Below are 18,481 nucleotides of genomic sequence, written 5' to 3'. Positions count from 1 at the left end.
ACACCGAAAGAAATAGGAAATTTGGCTATGCTCGAGATCCTCTATCTTGGAGAGAACAACCTCAAAGGTAAAAGAAAAATAAATATTAGAATGCATTTCTTGCATATTTCTAGTCCTTTCTTTCTCACGATAGCAAAGCCTTTTTCTTTTATTGCTCTTTTTGGGCCTACAATATTTTAGTTTCTTTTTTTATTGGGTTTGCTCTTATAACAATCTAGTAATTCTTTTAATTCTTTATTACTTTTTCTATTAAATTCACTGCGATCACTTTTAAGTTTTTGTATATTTTATCTTTTTTCTTATATATGTAAAGTTAAGATTAAGAAAACACCCTTTAGTGAACATGCACCATACATTATTTTATGGTGTTATGAAAAAATGTAAATTTTTTTATTACAAAATAATAGTTGCTCTAATTATATTGCACCAACTAATAATCGTTACAAATAGTTTATTTTACCTCTTTTTAGGCTTGCGATATCATCTGTATTTTCCACATCTTTCTTTTCTATATTTTTCTGGTTTTTGGTAATAGTGTCACACTCTTTATTTAACCTCATTGTTTTTATTTAAATTAATTTTTGTCATTGTACCGTTGCTGTATAGATTGATAATAGAGCTGCTTATTTTGTTTAGCTTCTAGCTCGCTGCAGCCCTTTTTTGAATGCAGGTTTTTTGAAAGGATGTAATGGGATATCCTTATCCCTTTTTCTAGTGAAATATAATCATCTGACTTTCCAAAAAAATTTTCATTGATCTTCACTTTTTTTAATTCCTTTTTTGTTTACAATCAAGAATTTTATTTCTATTCTATTCATGAATCATTCAACCAAAAATTGAAATATACTATCTACTTATCTATGTTGATGGTTTAGATTTTTTTCTAATTTATTTTTATTATATTATATAAATTATATTGCTTTGTATTATTTAAATTTTAAACTTTCTTTAGTAATTTTGATTGTTCCATGTGACAAACAAGTGGGCCCTATAAGTTGTTCAATTTGAAAATAATCAAGGGATCAATTTCATTATGCAGGTGAAATTCCACAACAAATTGGTAACCTAACGTTTTTAGAAAAGATTGATATTTCCTCTAATAAACTGACAGGTAATAAGTTATTTTTTTTCTCATGTATGTTTAGTTTCTATATAGCTGCAACTGTTGTAAATATTTGAATAATATTATTTATAAATCCTAATGTGTGTAAAATTTTTATCATTAATTTTTTAATTTTGTTATTAACAAATCCAAATAAATAATTAAAGAAAACAAAGCCAAATAAATATTGTGACGCATTTTTAACATATTTCTAGTCCATTATTTTTTTTATTGGTTTTTTCTTATAACAATGCAACCTTTTGCAATCTTGTAATTCTTTTAATTCCTTATTATATCTTCTATTAAATTCAATATGATTAGTTTTTAATTTATGTATATTTTATCCTTTTTCTTTTAGATGTAAGGTATAAGATTTAAAGTTCGTCAAGAGTGATTTTCCACTACTCATACATTATTTAAATAAACTTGTCTAAACTGGTATGACTCTTCCTGCTATCTCTCCTCTGCTCCTCCCCTTCTTCGCCGACTTGTCAACCCCCCTCCCCCTATTCCTCCGCCCTATCCGCCGTCCCTCCCTTTCTTTCAAAGTTCCATGCCTCCCTTTTCTCTTGGGCACACAAATGGACAAAATAAGATGAAAGTGCCCTTAAATTTTGTAAATTTTCCTATGATTATATTGCATCAACCAAAAATTATAACAAATCATCTCTCAAAGTGCAAGATTATATTGGAGTTTTAACCACATTTATGGTTCAATTTCAATGACTTTATTCAAGTGACAAGAGTTAAAAAATTTATTCTTATTTTATAATCATTTTGAGAGAACAATACCGAAAGAAATAGAAAATTTGACTATGCTCAAGCTTCTGCATCTTAGAGACAACAACCTCAAAGGTAAAAGAAATATAAATATTGGGATGCATTTATAACATATTTGTAGTCCTTTCTTTCTCACAATATTCTATTTTTTTTATTGGGTTTCACGTTTTTAACACTATCACATATTTACAATTAGTAATTCTTTTTAATTACTTATTACTTCTACTATTAAATTCACTGTGATCATTTTTAAGTTTATGTATATTTTAATATTTGTTTTTGGTATGTAAAGTTAAGATAAGGAAAACACACTTTAGAAAACAAAAACTATATATTATTTTACAGTGAAACGAAAAAATGTAAAATTGTTTATTAAAAAATAATAATTGCTCTAATTATGTTACATCAACTAATAATCATAACAGATAGTTTATATTTTACCTCTTTTTGGGCTTATGATATCATCTAGATTTTCCACATCTTTCTTTTCTATATTTTTCTGGTTTTTGGTACTAGTGTCACACTCTTTATTTAATCTCATTGTTTTTTTATTTAAATTAAATTTTCCCATTGAGCTTCACCTTTTTTAATTCCTTTTTCTATTACAATCAAGAATTTTGTTTCTATTCTGTTCATGAATCATTTAACCAAAAATTCAAATATACTATCTACTTATCTATGCTCTTTCTTTTTTCAACTTTTCTAATATATTTTCATTATATTATTTAAATTGAAAAGGAAAATAATAAATTAACCACAAAGTGCAAGAGTATATTGCCTTGTATTATCTAAATTCTAAACTTCGTTTTATAATTTTGATTGTTCTGTTTGACAAACAAATTGACCATATAATTTGTTGTTAATTTTAAAAATAATTAATAGATCAATTTCATTATTCAGGTGGAATTCTACAACGGACTGTTAACCTAACACTTTTGAAAGTAATTTATTTGTTTCACTATTTGTTATATATATTTATAATATAAAAAATAAAAATACAAATGTGCATAAAACTTTTATGATAAATTTTGTTATTTACTTCTAGATCACTGGAACAAATCCAAATGACTCTTCTGATTTTGTGGCAGGTAGAATACCACTTGAGATAGGCAACCTACCAAAATTGGAAAGTTTGAATTTTGAATCTAACAGTATCTCTGGACATATCCCTCCTCGTATCTTTAATAGCTCAACTATGAGGATCATTGCACTCGATTCAAACCATCTCTCAGGTTGTCTTCCATGGAGCACAAGACTTTGGCTTCCAAAACTTGAAGTGCTTCTACTTGGTTTGAATGAGTTAAATGGAACAATACCTGCCTCCATCTCTAATGCCTCTAAGTTTACAGAGCTTGACTTGTCAGCTAATTCATTTTCTGGATATATTCCCAATGACCTCGGAAATCTAAGAGATCTACAATTTCTCAACCTACAGTTTAATAATTTGGCTCTCACACCTTCATCCCCAGAATTGAGCTTTCTCTCATCTTTAGCATATTGCAAAGACTTGAGAATCTTGCAATTTAGTAATAATCCATTGATCGATGGTGAACTTCCTATCTCTGTAGGAAATCTCTCTATTTCTCTACAAAAATTCGATGCTTCGGACAACAACATTGGAGGCAACATTCCTGGAGAGATTGGCAAACTAATCAACTTGATCAGCTTGAACATAGCTAACAATGAATTGATTGGATCTATTCCCACCACAATTGGAAGATTAGAAAAGTTGCAAGGTTTATCTCTTGAAGACAATAACTTAGAAGGATCCATTCCATCTGAGTTATGCCGTTTGAAGAGTTTGGGCTTCTTGTATCTCGCAGGTAACAAATTGGCTGGACCAATACCAGAATGCTTGGGCGATCTCGTTTCGCTTAGGCATCTATATTTGGGCTCCAATAAGTTTGCAAACTCAATACCCTCAACCTTCACAAGGCTTATAGATATCTTGGAACTAAACTTGTCTTCCAATTTTCTTAGTGGGGCTCTCCCAATTGACTTTGGAAAGTGGAAGGTTGTTACAATTATTGATTTTTCCGAAAATCAATTGTCAAGTGAAATACCGGTGAGCATTGGTGATCTGGAAGACCTAACTTATCTTTCATTATCTGGTAACAAATTTCAAGGATCTATACCTGAGTTATTTGGTGGGCTGGCAGGGTTGCAGTTCTTGGATCTATCAAGGAATAATTTCTCTGGAATTATTCCAAAGTCCTTGCAAAAACTCTTGCATCTCGAGTATTTGAATGTCTCATTCAATAGACTACATGGAGAAATTCCTAATGGAGGACCCTTTGCCAACTACTCAATTCAATTGTTTATGGGGAATGAAGAGCTGTGCGGTGTACCTCGACTGCAACTCCCACCGTGCAAAACAAATTCTGTTAAACATTCAAGGAAAGCTACTAAGCTTATAGAATTTATTCTATTGCCAGTTGGCTCAACGCTATTAATTCTAGCCTTAATTGTCTTTTTCTTTCAAAGTCGAAGAAAGCATTCAAAGCAAAATATTGATCGAGAAAATTCGATTGGTTTAGCAAAGTGGAGAAGAATTTCATACCAAGAGCTTTATCAAGCCACAAATGGTTTTTGTGAAAGCAAACTACTTGGTGCAGGGAGTTTTGGCTCGGTATACCAAGGTTCTCTTTCAGATGGATTGAACATTGCCATAAAAGTCTTTAATTTGGAGGTAGAAGGATCATTCAAGAGCTTTGACATTGAGTGTGAGGTCTTGCGCAACATTCGCCATCGGAATTTAGTCAAAATCATCAGTAGTTGCTGCAATGTTGATTTTAAAGCCTTGGTGCTTGAATTCATGCCTAGTGGAAGCCTCGAGAAGTGGTTGTATTCTCATAACTATTTTCTTGATATCTTGCACAGGTTGAACATTATGATTGATGTGGCATCTGCATTAGAATACCTCCATCATGGTCAGACCATCCCTGTGGCTCATTGTGATTTAAAACCAAGCAATGTTTTATTAGATGAAGATATGGTTGCACATTTAGGTGATTTTGGCATTGCAAAGCTGTTAGGTGAAGAGGATTCAACGGTACAAACCCTAACACTAGCAACAATTGGGTATATGGCACCAGGTAATGCTTAAACTTTAGACTTTTTCTTTATCTATTACGATAATTCATGTAAAATCATTGCATACTTTGACGATGGTTTTATTGACTTACATGTAGAATACGGAACACAAGGAATTGTTTCCGTAAAAGGCGACATGTACAGTTTTGGTATTCTTCTAATTGAAACCTTAACAAGAAAGAAGCCCACGAATGTAATGTTTGTTGGAGAAATGAGCTTAAAACATTGGTTGACTGAGTTGTTACCATTTGCATTAACCCAAGTTATAGATGCCAATTTGCTAATCAGTAGCAAGGAGCGAGAACATTTTGCAATAAAGGATTGTGCATTGTCTATTTTACAATTGGCATTAGAATGTTCAGAAGAGTTGCCAGAAGAGAGGATTGACATGAAAAACGTTGTTGCTAAGCTGAAGAAGATCAAAATCAAGTTTTTGAAGGATTCAAACAAAAGGGCTTGATGAAAATACCATCATGTTGATGACATTTCCATTGGATACCTTTGAATCCCAAATCAAGAAAATGAAGTTTGAGTGCAGGTTCAACGTATCAAAGTGAAGATGCTTTTATTTTACCCAATAATTGGTTGTTTCCTTTTTCTTTATTTTGGAGGTGAGTACCTGCCTTGATTTTCTTTTCTTCGCAAGCTGGTTGCTTTAAGATGTTATCTTTAATTTATTGAACTTTCATAACTGTCTTTAGTTTTATGTTATGCTATGATAATCCAGTCCAAATAAATTTATTATTGTACTATATAGATCTATTTTATGGGTGTATAACTTTTGGTTTATTTAAAAGTTTATTTTATGTTATAATATATATCAAAGCTATTTAATTTAATTATAATTTTTATTTGTAAATATAATCTCCTAAAGAAACAGTAATAGAGATATAAGATTTAGTTTATATTGCTTACATTTCTGAACTTAACTTTACAAATATAACTTAACTTTTATAGGTGTCCAAAAATTAGGTGTTTTTTTTTTAAATTATGTATTTCATTAACTTGTAATAGCTCAAGCTTTTAGTGAATTCTACACTAAGGACACAATTAGGTTCTACTTGTTACATTGTTAATTAATTATAATATTTTAATATGATTATCCATGTAATATTGGTGATGCATAGTCTTGAAACAACCAATATGAATAAATAAATATCATAGATTACTTTCGATTTGTCTTTGTAAATGCATGATGTTGTTGGACATGGACTGGGATGATCTGGGTTGAGATGATGCGTCTGGGCCTGCACAAAAATGGGACATCAGAGGTTTTCTTGTGATTCCTTTTCTGATGCTTTATAAGTGAGTAAGAACTCACCAAAGGGGGAAGAGAAGGACAGAAAAGAGAGGGAGAGGATATGAGAGAGAAAGGAGAGAGAGTCGTACGGTTGGTATCCTTCCTTGACAGCTGACAATTGTTAGGGAATATATAGCCTCTCCTTTTTGGGACAGATGGAATATCTATTCTTGAAGTCACATACGAACATTCTGATAGGACTCCATATGTCTTTGGGCCTTAGGCCTGCTCACCACACATTACATAACATAAAAGTAGGTGATGGAGGGTCATGAAATTGGGGTTTAAATGGTGAGAAATTAAGGTGATGATTTGATTAAGCAAGTGATGGTTGATTCTGATTTAAGTTATCTCAAAGTTCTCGAAAATTTCAAATAATTACACAGAAATTGGAATAGAGCACAATAAGACAATGTATTCATAATAGTTTGATCTCTGTTTATCTTCACAACTACACGTTAAAGTAAACCTTAGTTTCTGCTACAGCAACTTCTGATATATAAGAAAGATAATAAGGAAATTCATGTTGTGTCTACTCAGGTTATCTAAATTGATTAAGGAAGCTATATTTTTCCTTTTAAGTTTATTTTTCAAATCGTTTAAAGAAAATTTGAGGGAAGAAATTAATTAGATGCACAATAGTTTTGGATTTTCATCATTCTTTTATTACACTACTATTAGCTTACAAGTCAATTTTTCGGCCTGCATATGCTAACCAGTTTTTATTAATTATTTAACTTTTTGTTTTCAAGGTAAAACTGAAATGCTGAGATAGCTATGTGCTAAATTTTTAACAAAGTTTTCAGCATTGGTTTTAAATTTTAACTCCAACATTTTTCTTTAATGCATATTAAACAAGCAAAGCTGCTAGCTAGCCACCATTAATCATGGCTTCTTTTCTGTTCACCCCTACTTCTTTTGTGCATGGCACATTTATAATCAAAAGCCATTCAAAATATCTCAAAATGTTTATAGGCCTTCTCCTAGAGGTTTCTATGTATCTTTTCTTGAGAACAATGAGTTTTGTTATGGAAATTTTCCAAATGACTCATTGCTGCAAATAATCTAAGCGACAGCTCCTGGAATGGACTCTTGACTGTGAAGAGGTGGGTTGCAAACCACATTGATTCTATAATTGCTGTATAATTGCTGGTTCGTAATGAAGAGGATCCAAATATGTTACTATAACAATCCAGGCTAATCTTATTGCTTACATTGTGGCAATATGGTGGCATTGCAGGCCTTGGAGACGGCCAGACCACCTCACTTAATTAGTTCCTAAATAAAAGTTTGAAGCCTGCAAACTAATGTTCATTGTGCAAATCTTTGTTTTCACTTGTATAATGTACTCCCGAAACTAAATGTTACCTACAAACTAAGCCTAATAAGCTTGTGAACAATGTTCTTATTCATAACCGGCAAGTATTCTATATAGTCCGTCTTGCACCAAAACCTTCTCTGATTTGCCTTTCTGCACAAACTACTATTTTACACCTTGTTCTAGTGCTTCTGTCACCATTGAGATGTTGATTTAATAACTTTTCTTAATGTGGAAACATTTGATCATATTAAAGTCAAAGGTTTACAGCAAGGGGAATTTCCAAGTGAAATTTTCTGCTTTCCATATCTAGAAAAAATCATATTAACCCGTAATCCTAATCTCACTGGTTATCTCCCTTGCAAGAGCAAGTTTCTCAGAGGAGTTACCAGACTCAATTAGAAATCTTGAAATGGAAGAACTTGACCTTTCTTTTTGTGATTTCACAGGCTCTATCCCTTCATCTCTTTGAAACCTCACCAAAATACCGAGGTGAGAATATAAAAGAGTTTACCGTGCCCCTCTAATAGGTTGGTCCACAAAACCCCGCCACTGTAGTAGCTAATCTTTATTTTATCTACCACTTGATTTATAAAATCCTTATCTGCATGACATGGCAATTTATCACAATCTAGCCTCTCAAGGCTGAATACATAGTATATATAATTTTGATACAAATACCGACTTTGCCATTCATGCCCACATATTGTTATAAGCCATATAATTTAAAACACAATTTATAACATAAACAGGCATTCTCCAATTACTCTATTTTCAAAACCAGTATTTAATTTTCCAGAAAATTTATAAAATTATTTTATAAAATCACAATTTCTCCTAAAACATAGCAATTTACCATTTAACCCATTTTTTATAAAATCACACAATTGTATAAAACTACTCTAGATAATTAAGACGATAATAAGTTCACTCACAATATTAGGAGTAGAAATACTCCTATTTTCAGTCCGCGGGTATAGTCCTTTACCCGTATCCAATGGCTCACCACCTAACCATAATCCATGACACATATTCCAATTAAATTGTGTCTAACAGTCATAAGCTATTTCAGGCTCGATATATATGCATGATATGAAATGAAAAATGCACAGGTAGCCATTTAGACCCGGTATTGGCCTAAGTCGATTTTTCATCTAATAAATTGGCCAATGCGTCCAATTTCACTCCAACTTGCTACATTTCTTTTCCAATCCCTCAATTCACCAAGAACAACTGATTAACACACAATTAGGCAAAATTTATCTTCACTGTTTTTCTTGGAACTTTCGACCAACAATAGTACACTAACTCCGTGATTTTTCCTATTTAATTTTCTCTCCATAATTCATTAATTCCTACACCAAAAACTATTATTTCTTAATCAAATCACCTAGAATTACATCCCATTCTTCCTCATTATTCACTTAGAGAATTCGGCTATTGATGGGCACCAAGCCTTTGGTGGTTTTCTTCACTTGTTTTCATGCTACACATCATTAATCACCTAAAAACACCAACATACCTAAAAATCAAACCAATCCAAGATCATTCTCTCTCCATACCCATTTTGACCAGTCATGAATTCATCATGAAAACATGTAATTTAACTATGGAAATTAAGGAAAAATGCATGGGTAAGGTAAATCACTTGCAAAATCAAAGAAATTTTACCTTTGCTTGATCAAATCCTTGAATTCCAACACTTTCTCTTTGATTTTTCCCACCTAGGGTTTGTTCTTCCTTGGTTTCTCTTCTCTTCTGGTTTGGCTGATCACTATGGGAGAAATGGGCTGATTTTTTGCCTTTTTATAAAGAAATAATAAAATAATAAAAATATGACACATGGCATTTCCTTATTCGTTCAAATTTTAAATATTTGACTTTTAATTCTTTAATTCTCCACCACACATTTCTCATGTTTATCCATTTCCATGATGAATAAAATCCCTTGGTCTTGACAAATGTCAAGGTGAAAATTTACCGATTTACCCCTAGAGTGGCAAAATTACCATTTCGCCCCTATACTCCAAATTATACCGAAATTAAAAATTTTCACTTCTAAACCTCAAATCATACTTCAATTACTCAAATCATACTCCAATAAGTCAAATGGGGCCAAAAAATCTTTTCTTAAAATTTCCATTTTGTCCCCAAATGACAAATGACCATTTTGCCCCTGGATAGTGAAAATTTCAGTTTGACTCCAAATTGATCCTCGAACTCTGAATTACCATTTTGAGACATCCCTGAGCTGTGAAACTCTTAATTTCACCTTAAAATTCCTATTTGAAGTAGTTTGAGGCTTAATCGACTTAATGGTACCATTAGGGGCAATATCATCTTTTAACGATTCCTTGAACTTCCTAAACATGCAAATATTTTATTGAGTATGTAAATGACGTCGTAATTATTTTATAGAATAGGGTTTAACATTGGGTGTCTTAGAGGTATTGAGAAATTTTTTTTTTTCTAATCATCTTGCCCCATGGTATGGATGAAGGATAACTTTAGGCAATGGGTGGCAAAGCTCACACTTTGGATCCAATTGAAAGAGGTTGAGTGGTTTCTATGTATTTGAAGCTCTGGCTAGTCTTGACACTTATCAAATTACCAAATTCTGATTCTTTCCAAGAGTGCAAGGTTTTCTTTATTTTTGAAAAAAATGAATTTTACCTTGTCACAACATTGATCATTACTTAGACAAAGACCATCGTCCTTAGATGTCAAATGATGAGATTGACGAAGTTTCAGAGCTTTTGCTTCCCTTTGGATTTAGGTTCTTGAATGGCCTTTATTCACTTGGTTAAGGCATTGAGAGTGTTTGAAAGTATGGTTTGAGAATGTTTATGAAAATTAGTTCATTTGCAAATAGCAACCACCAATTCTTTCAAGATTCTTTTCACCATTTATTTTATAAGAACCTTTTTTTTTTCATTTATGATTTTGGAAACAAGTAGTATGGGGCTTTATTTTTAAAATTGCTAACATTCAAAGAACTCTTTTTTTTACTTTTAGAAAGAAAAATAAATAAATAAGAACCAAAAGAAATTTGAGCAATTTTCAAACTCAATTCAACTCATGACAGCATGTGATGACGAAAACTAAACGATCACTCATCTCAAATTACATGATCATGCATGAAAGACAAAAATCCATATTCCCAAAAGTTTCTACCCTTAAAACATGTACACGACTAGAAAATGATCAAGGATTGCCCCCAAATTGGCATACCACTCAATTGTTCCAAAACCCATGCCTTGCATCCATCACCCTTGATTTGTTGACAAGTTCTTTGAATTTAGTTGGGTCTGCATCGATTAAAGCTTGAACTTTGTTCTTGAATGCAATGCAATTCTCTGTGGAATGACCTTATACCCTAGAATGGTAATCACATTTAACATTTGGGTTATACCATCTTGGGTAAGGAGGTTTCTTAGGCTTGACAAGAATAATGGAGATCTTATGGTTTTGTACCAATAAAGAAAAAAACTCTGCATAAGACATTGGTAATGAATGGTACACTTTAGCTTTCTTTCTCTTGTTGCTTTGAAGGCAATCCAGATTAATTTCTTGGTCCCCTGAAGTGGACATGTAAGGTAGAGGAGCCTGTGTAAGTGATGACTGCATGCAAGAAATGAAAGGTTGAGGTAGATTATGGACATGTGGTGATGGGTGTGAATGAACACCCATAAAATCTCCTTCTATGTCACAAAATTTCCTCTTGTTTCTTCTTTCAAAAGTCATTGCTTGAACTCCTTTATCAAAAGCATCATATTCTCTTTTGACAAGATCATTTGCACGAGAGTCTGTAATCCTTCCCTTTTTTATTCCATCTTCAATCCTTCCCACTAAGAACACCAAATCCGCGAAATCCGAAGAAGCGTTACCCACCAATTTGTTATAATATGGAAGAGGAAGAGTATCAACAAATAGAGAATTTAATTCTTTACTAGTAAGGGGTGGTTGGACTTGTGATGCTACTTCCTTCCATTCATACACCTTGAAACTTTTAGAAGGGTTTTTTTCCATGTTTTGGAGGGTTATTCTATCAGGAATTGCTTCCAGCCTATGCATGTATTGTCCTAAAAATGCTAGGGCTAAATCTCTCCATGTGCAAATACAATCTTTTTCCAATTTATAGTACCATTTAACCGTAGCTCCTTCCAAACTATTTTGAAAAAAATGAATGAGCAACTTCTCATCATGGGCATATGAAGCCATCTTGTTGCAATACATGATTAAATGTGCCTTAGGGCATTTGGTTCCATCATACTTTTCAAACTGTGGGACTTTAAACTTAGGTGGGATAACCACATTAGGCACCAGACTTAATTCCCATGCCTTAATAGAATCATAGAGATCCATTCCCTCTATGGCTTCGAAGTGCTCTTCTAAAAGATCATACTTTTGTTGCATTCTCGATTTTTCTCTCGATCTTGAGAAGTCCACTTTCAATTTTCCTTGTTCCTTAAAGTCATTCAAGTCAAGTATAGGAACCTGGTTAGAAAAATTTACCCTTGAAATTTGCATAGTTTGCCTTTGCGTTGATGATTGGCTTAGTCCTTGCAAACTTGAAGATCCTTCAACAGTCCCTCTCCGTTCATCAGCATTCGCTCTCTCCATTATCTTTGCAAATCGTTTTCTCATCTTTTCTTATGTTTTCTCCATCTTGTTTATCAAATTTGATTATTCATCTCCCATGATTCTAGCTTGAGCCCCTGTATTGTGCCAATTGTAAGTGGGCTCCCTCGAGTTTTTTTTCTTTAATATATAATTAGAAAAACTTTTTTATTTGTGAAAATCAACAACAATCTAGTGATGCTACTTGCGACAAAGAAAGATGAATGATGAGTGCATGTATGTCAAAGTCGAAGGATGCTTGAATGCATGATGGGATGATTAAATTTATGATGAGTGATTTAAAGCACAAAGGCACTTGATTATTTCATGCAAACTCTCTTTTTCCTTTTTTTTATGGTTTTTTTTTATAAAACAACATTTACGAAAATGTTGAATAAACCTCAAAAGTCAACATAATTCTTCACAAACATGAACCTATTCTTACACGATTCAAAAAAAGTCAAAGATTAAAATGTCCTAAGTTCTTAAAGAAAACTTTTCTAAAAAATCAGCACAGTCAACCCTTAATTGTACTCCCCACAACCATGCCCCATCATCTTTACTGGATCGAACCATTTGGCATCTATTAATGTTTGCACTCGATACTTGAAAGAATCACAATCTTCGATCGAATGTCCTATAGCTCCACTATGATAATCACATCTTGCGTCTGAATTGAACCACTTTGGGTATAGAGGCCGCAAGGGTTCCAAAGGCACCGAGACAATAAAATGATCATGAACTAATTGATAAAAAAGTTCTTTATAGGCGACGGGCATAAGGTCAAATTGTTTTTTTTATTTTTGGATTGTTTTTAAGGGGTGCCTAGGTTAGGAGTAGCGGTGATTGATAATTGTGCCCATGGTTGGCTTTGAAAGGCTTGTTGAAAGGGAGGTCGAAAAGTGCTTGGACAAGAGTAAGAATTTGGCTGCAAATTGATTTTTACGGGTTGAAAAGTGGTGGGTGAAGAATATGACCTTGGTTGCAACCTATTCTTCGGGGGTTGAGTAGCGTCTGCAGATCCCATATTGGTCATGAAACTTTTCAACTCAATCATTTGTGTATTCAATTCATCCATCCCTTTTGCAATTTTTTCTAAACCTTGATCCTTACTTGAGCCACTGAGCAATGTGTTGGTTTTATCAATGACAAATTGATTTTTATTCAGTGATTGCTCTTGGTGTGGTTCGATTTGAAGTGATGGGGATTCTTGGGGATGCTTTCCTTTGGCTCCATTGAGACTTTCAACCATTTCCATCAATTTGGCCATTTGTCTTTTCATTTCTCAAAGGTCATGTCCAAATTCTTCTTGATTGCGTTCCAATGCACTTATCCTTACTTCCAATTAGTGTTCCATATTGTTCAATCCTTTTGACCCAAACCAAAATAAATTAGAAACAAAAAACTTGGAACTTTACTAAAAAATTTTCAAAAAGTGATTTATTCTCTTTCCTACAAAGCTAATCAACACTGTAAGGTTCTTCTTTATTAGAACAAACATGAAATGATTGCATGTAGATGAAAATATGATGCATGTAGATGAAAATATGATGCATGATATGCTATGATGCCTTGATGCATGGATGGTATGCAATGAAATGGAAGGCCACATTATTGGAAATCATGTATAATGGGAGGTAGAAAATTTTATTTAAAACTAAAATCTCTCTTTTTGTGGTTTTTTTCAAAAAAATGGAAGAAATAAAAAACTTTTTTTATGTTTTCTCTTCTTTTTGCCTAAATGGGAAACCACTTTTTTTCTTTTCTGTTTCACAAGAAGTATCAGTTTCTCTCATTTCATCTTTTTTGTAAGAGAAGAAGCTTTTCTCTCCTTTTTTTTTTTTCATTTTTATGGACAAAAGGAACTAAAGACATCTTTTTTTTTTTTTTTGAGAAGACCTCACTCAAAGGAAATACTTCTCTTTTTTGTTTCCTTTCTTTATGTTTTTATTTACTTTTTTTCATGAAAGAAAAAACAATCCTCCCTCTTTTTCATGTTTATCCTTTATTTTTACGAGAAAATAGAAAAAGCTATTCTTCTGAGATGTTTAAACAAAAAGTGTAGAGAAAAGTATTCTAAAAATAATGAATATAAGAAATCTTACTCTTTTCTTTTTCTAAGATGGAAAAAGAGAGAAATTCCTTGTTTTTTTTTTGTTTTTTTTTTAGAAAATCAGTTTGACACCTATTATTTTTATTTTATCAAAAAAGGCTATTATAATAGATTTGTTCCTTCACGTGTCCTAAATTAGGGTGTACTCCTCATGACAAGTTCGGTAAGGTTCTGCCTATGGGATGGCTCCTCACGGCTTTCTATATGTTGAGTTTGGTTTTGAATGAGGCTAAAGGTTCCCAAATCGTTTCTCACTGTTGTCCACTCGGACTAGTAAGGCATCTCGATCCTCACCCATTATAGGCTTTGAACGAACTAGGTTCAATTTGAGTGGGAATGTTCACTAGCCCATGCGGAGGTTATCACTTCACGAGAGTGTAGCTACTAAACTCCCTTTTAATAAGGGACAAAGCCCGGGTAGAAGGCTTATGCATGAATGCAACATGTGTCGTGTGTGTGAAGGAATGTACCAACCTTTGATGAACAATCTCACATCCCTTTATCCTAAATTTCTCACAATTTAAAAAATAATAAAATAATAATTATAAAACAATTAATGCACAAAATCATAATGCATAAAAAACAAATATTCAAATTTAAAGGAAATACTAAATTATTTATGGCTCAAGATAACCTACGATTAATTATGGCTTGACTCTTTGGTGTCTCCAGTGGAGTCACCAAGCTGTTGTAACATGTCGGGTCTAGGAACCCGACTGCTAGACTGGCCTAAAATAATATATCTTGGAGTCGCCACCAATTTTTTTTTATTTAGGTGTGATTGGCCACCTATTAACCCGATTCTAATCAACGAAGTCCTAAATTAATTTTAGGTTTGTTGACAGAACGAGAACTGGTCGATGTTTTTCAGAGATAGGTTCGGGAGTGCGGTTATGCACAGATAGGTTTGGGAGTGCGGTTATGCACAGAGAAGGGTTAGCACCTCCGTGACGCCTGTTCCATGAACGGTACCATTTAATCTTAAGTTATCCTATTGTAGCCTACCTTGATTTTATTCCTATGTTTCCTTAATCCTTATTATTAATTAATTCTTTATTATGTTATCTAATTGAATCTTTTAGTCGGTTTCACGGATGCATGTGATGTAGTCGTAAAATACTGTTATGATTTGTCCAATTTTAACTGATGAGGTCGGCAATCTTTTTTTGAAAAATCATTTGTAGACCATCCCAATGCTTTGGTGAAGTCTCAAAGTTTTCCTCACCTAAGGATATCTTAGGAAAGACTCGTCTCTATGAGCTCTTCGAGGAAATCCCATCATCGGAATTCCTGCCCTATTAACAAGATAAATTTGGCATGCTATGACAGTATAAAATGATGATGTCTACATGACCGCGTTTATTAATTTAATTGGTTCGTAATTCATATAATAATATGTTTAATAATTTAGGGTGATTTATTGCCTTATTTATATATTTATTATTATTATTTGTTTTTTTTTTCTTATGTATATTATTTTAAACAACAATTATTCGGACTAATGGGCATTGGAGTATAGAGTTCGGATTTATCCCGATGCTTCGGTGAAAATCCGTCTCGAACTCTGCACTTAAGAAATCCACCCGAAAGAGGCAACTCTTTGCCCTTCTTAGGTGGAATCTGTCAAATAATCATCTCATTTTTCTTATAATTTTATATTTGTATCATGCATTTTATATATATATATTTATTATATTTACAAGTATCTAAATATATTTATAATATAAATATTTCTTTCTTTCCACTTTTTTTTTCTTGTTCATCTCATTCGCTTATTATTATTATTATTATTATTTTAACTAAACTAAATATACTATTGATTTTCTTACTATTTATTTACTTATTATATATATATATATATATATTCTTCTAAATCCTAATTTTTTTATGACTAACAAACTATTCAGAACATTTTATACTATTTTCACTATTAGCATTCACCTTTATATTTTTTTTTGCTAACACTAATTTTTATATTTTAAACTATTATCTAAAATTTTTGAGACATTATACTAAATAATTCAACTTAATTTTACATCATCAAATCACATATTCGACCCAATCAACCGAAAGCACAATAAGCCCATAAAAAAGAGTATTTTTTTTCCTTACCTAGCTTGGGCCCATATGGTGACCCAAGTAAAATATTGGAGCCCAAAAGCCCGAAATCCTATTCCAAGTACTCAGCTCCTTCATCTCCCAAACGGCACCGTTTCAAGCTCCTTAGGTTGCCTACACTTCTTCACCAAAAAGGCATCATTTGGTTCTTATACCTAACTATAAAATCTCTCTTTCTTCTTCCTCCCTTCATTTTCTCCCCTCATTCTCTCTCTAGCAGCAGATACTTTGCCTTCTCTCTACCCACTCACCTCTTCTTCTTTCTTTCTTCTTCTCTCTTTTTCTTTTCTTTTCTTTTCTCTCTTCCTCTTTCTCCCTCGCTGGCATCTTCTATCACCGCCGGTGCCTTTTCCTTTCTCTCCCTCTCTTATTTCTTTCTTCTTTTTCTGCCGACGACCTTCCCCTTTCAATCCTCACTTTACCCACAAAAAAAGAAGAAGAAAATTCCACTCTTTTCTTTATACCCAAACCCACCTCTCACTCATTTTCCAAATTTGACCAATTTTTTCCTTTTTTTTTTGTTTTGTTTGTTGTGATGTTTGATTTTTCTTTTATTGTGGCTAGGGTAGTCTGCTGCTAGAAAACTAGGACATTTGGGTTTTGTGATTTTTTTTGGTTTTTTTTGAAAGATTTGATCTTTTTTATTTTGTTTGAATCTGGTTTTTTGGTTTCTGAAAAGTTCGGTTTTTTTTTGTGTTGAAAACGTTTTTCTGGCTTTCTAAAAATCTCCCAAAAAGTTCTATTTTTTGTTCCTCCATCCCCCCTTTTGAACTAGAGTTTTAGGGTTCTTATAGAACCCAATTGTCCAAGGCAATCATGTCTTCTCATCATGATTTCAGGATGGGTGGCCTTCAAATCAAAGAAAATCGCTGGGAGGTGACCCCCAGATCAGCTGCCTCAGAGAGCATTGAATCATTTGAAGGCAGTTTGACAATGGAGGCCTTTCTATTTTTTCTTTTAAATTTTTTTAAATTTTTTATTTTTTATTATTATTTTTATATTATATATATAAAAAAAGGGTGTCTACAAGTGGCTACTAGTTTAAAGGTCTCTAACTTTAGCAAATAGCATCCGACCTTCACTACTATCAGTTATGAAGTATTTTATTTTATGTTATTTTATTTTCCTTTACATCTTTCCCCTTCTCTTCCATTATACCAAGTATTTCTTATTTATGATGTTGTTAACTTGTAGGTTATTTTGTTAGTAATTTATTTTATTTTTTATTAATACAGAAAGCTAATAAGGGAAACATAGAGGAAATATCCCAAGCTGATATGTTTCTTTTGGCACATAAACACAAGAATGGAGAATTGGATGAGGAAAGCATGAGAATTTCGGTATGACTACAAACTTTATATTGATACGATGTAGAAAGATCATATAAACATGAATAATTTAATTATAATTATTTATGTTTAATTTTAGTTTGAATATAAGCGCAAATTTCTTAAAATTTAGAGAATTATAAGGATCTTGAAGTTCAAAATGAAATCTTTGCTCATGTAATGGGGCACGACAAAGCTGGCCATGTGTCTCTTTGCGGAAGAGGTGTGACTGCTTCAGATCTAAAGAATAAACCACCTACATTTGATTCCATGGATGCCCAAAGAATGGTTGAAAATGCTAGAAGAGTTGCTATGGATGAGATGAAAGAAGTGAAAGATAAATTAGAAGAGGAGATGCAAAAAAAGTAGCAGCAGCAAGTACAATCTATTAAGATTGAGATGACAAAGCAAGTTCCAATGATCAAATCAGAAATTTTGCAGCAAGTTAACTTGTTGATCTCACAATTATGAATGAGGTTTCCTAGGCCAGCAACTTCAACCTTAAATGACAGGCCATCAACTTCTTCACAAATGGTATCATTTATTGCAACTATTTTTTATTTTCTTTCGATTCCCAAGTTTCTTTACTTATAATAATTTGCAGCTTAATGAATCATCATTGATCAATTGTCAAGAAATGGAACAAATAATCAAACACTAAATATTTGATAATATATCTTTAAATCAGATTTGTACTTGCAATCACTAA

General features: G+C 32.6%; 1 pseudogene; it reads left to right on the top strand.

The window, feature by feature from the left end:
- LOC18594203 overlaps nt 1–18,481 on the top strand; it is a 92,043-nt pseudogene that overhangs the window by 66,908 nt on the left and 6,654 nt on the right.

This window comes from Theobroma cacao, chromosome 7, assembly GCF_000208745.1.
Source record: "Theobroma cacao cultivar B97-61/B2 chromosome 7, Criollo_cocoa_genome_V2, whole genome shotgun sequence".
In the NCBI taxonomy this organism is placed as follows: domain Eukaryota; kingdom Viridiplantae; phylum Streptophyta; class Magnoliopsida; order Malvales; family Malvaceae; genus Theobroma; species Theobroma cacao.
This window is presented reverse-complemented; position numbering and strand designations above follow the sequence as displayed.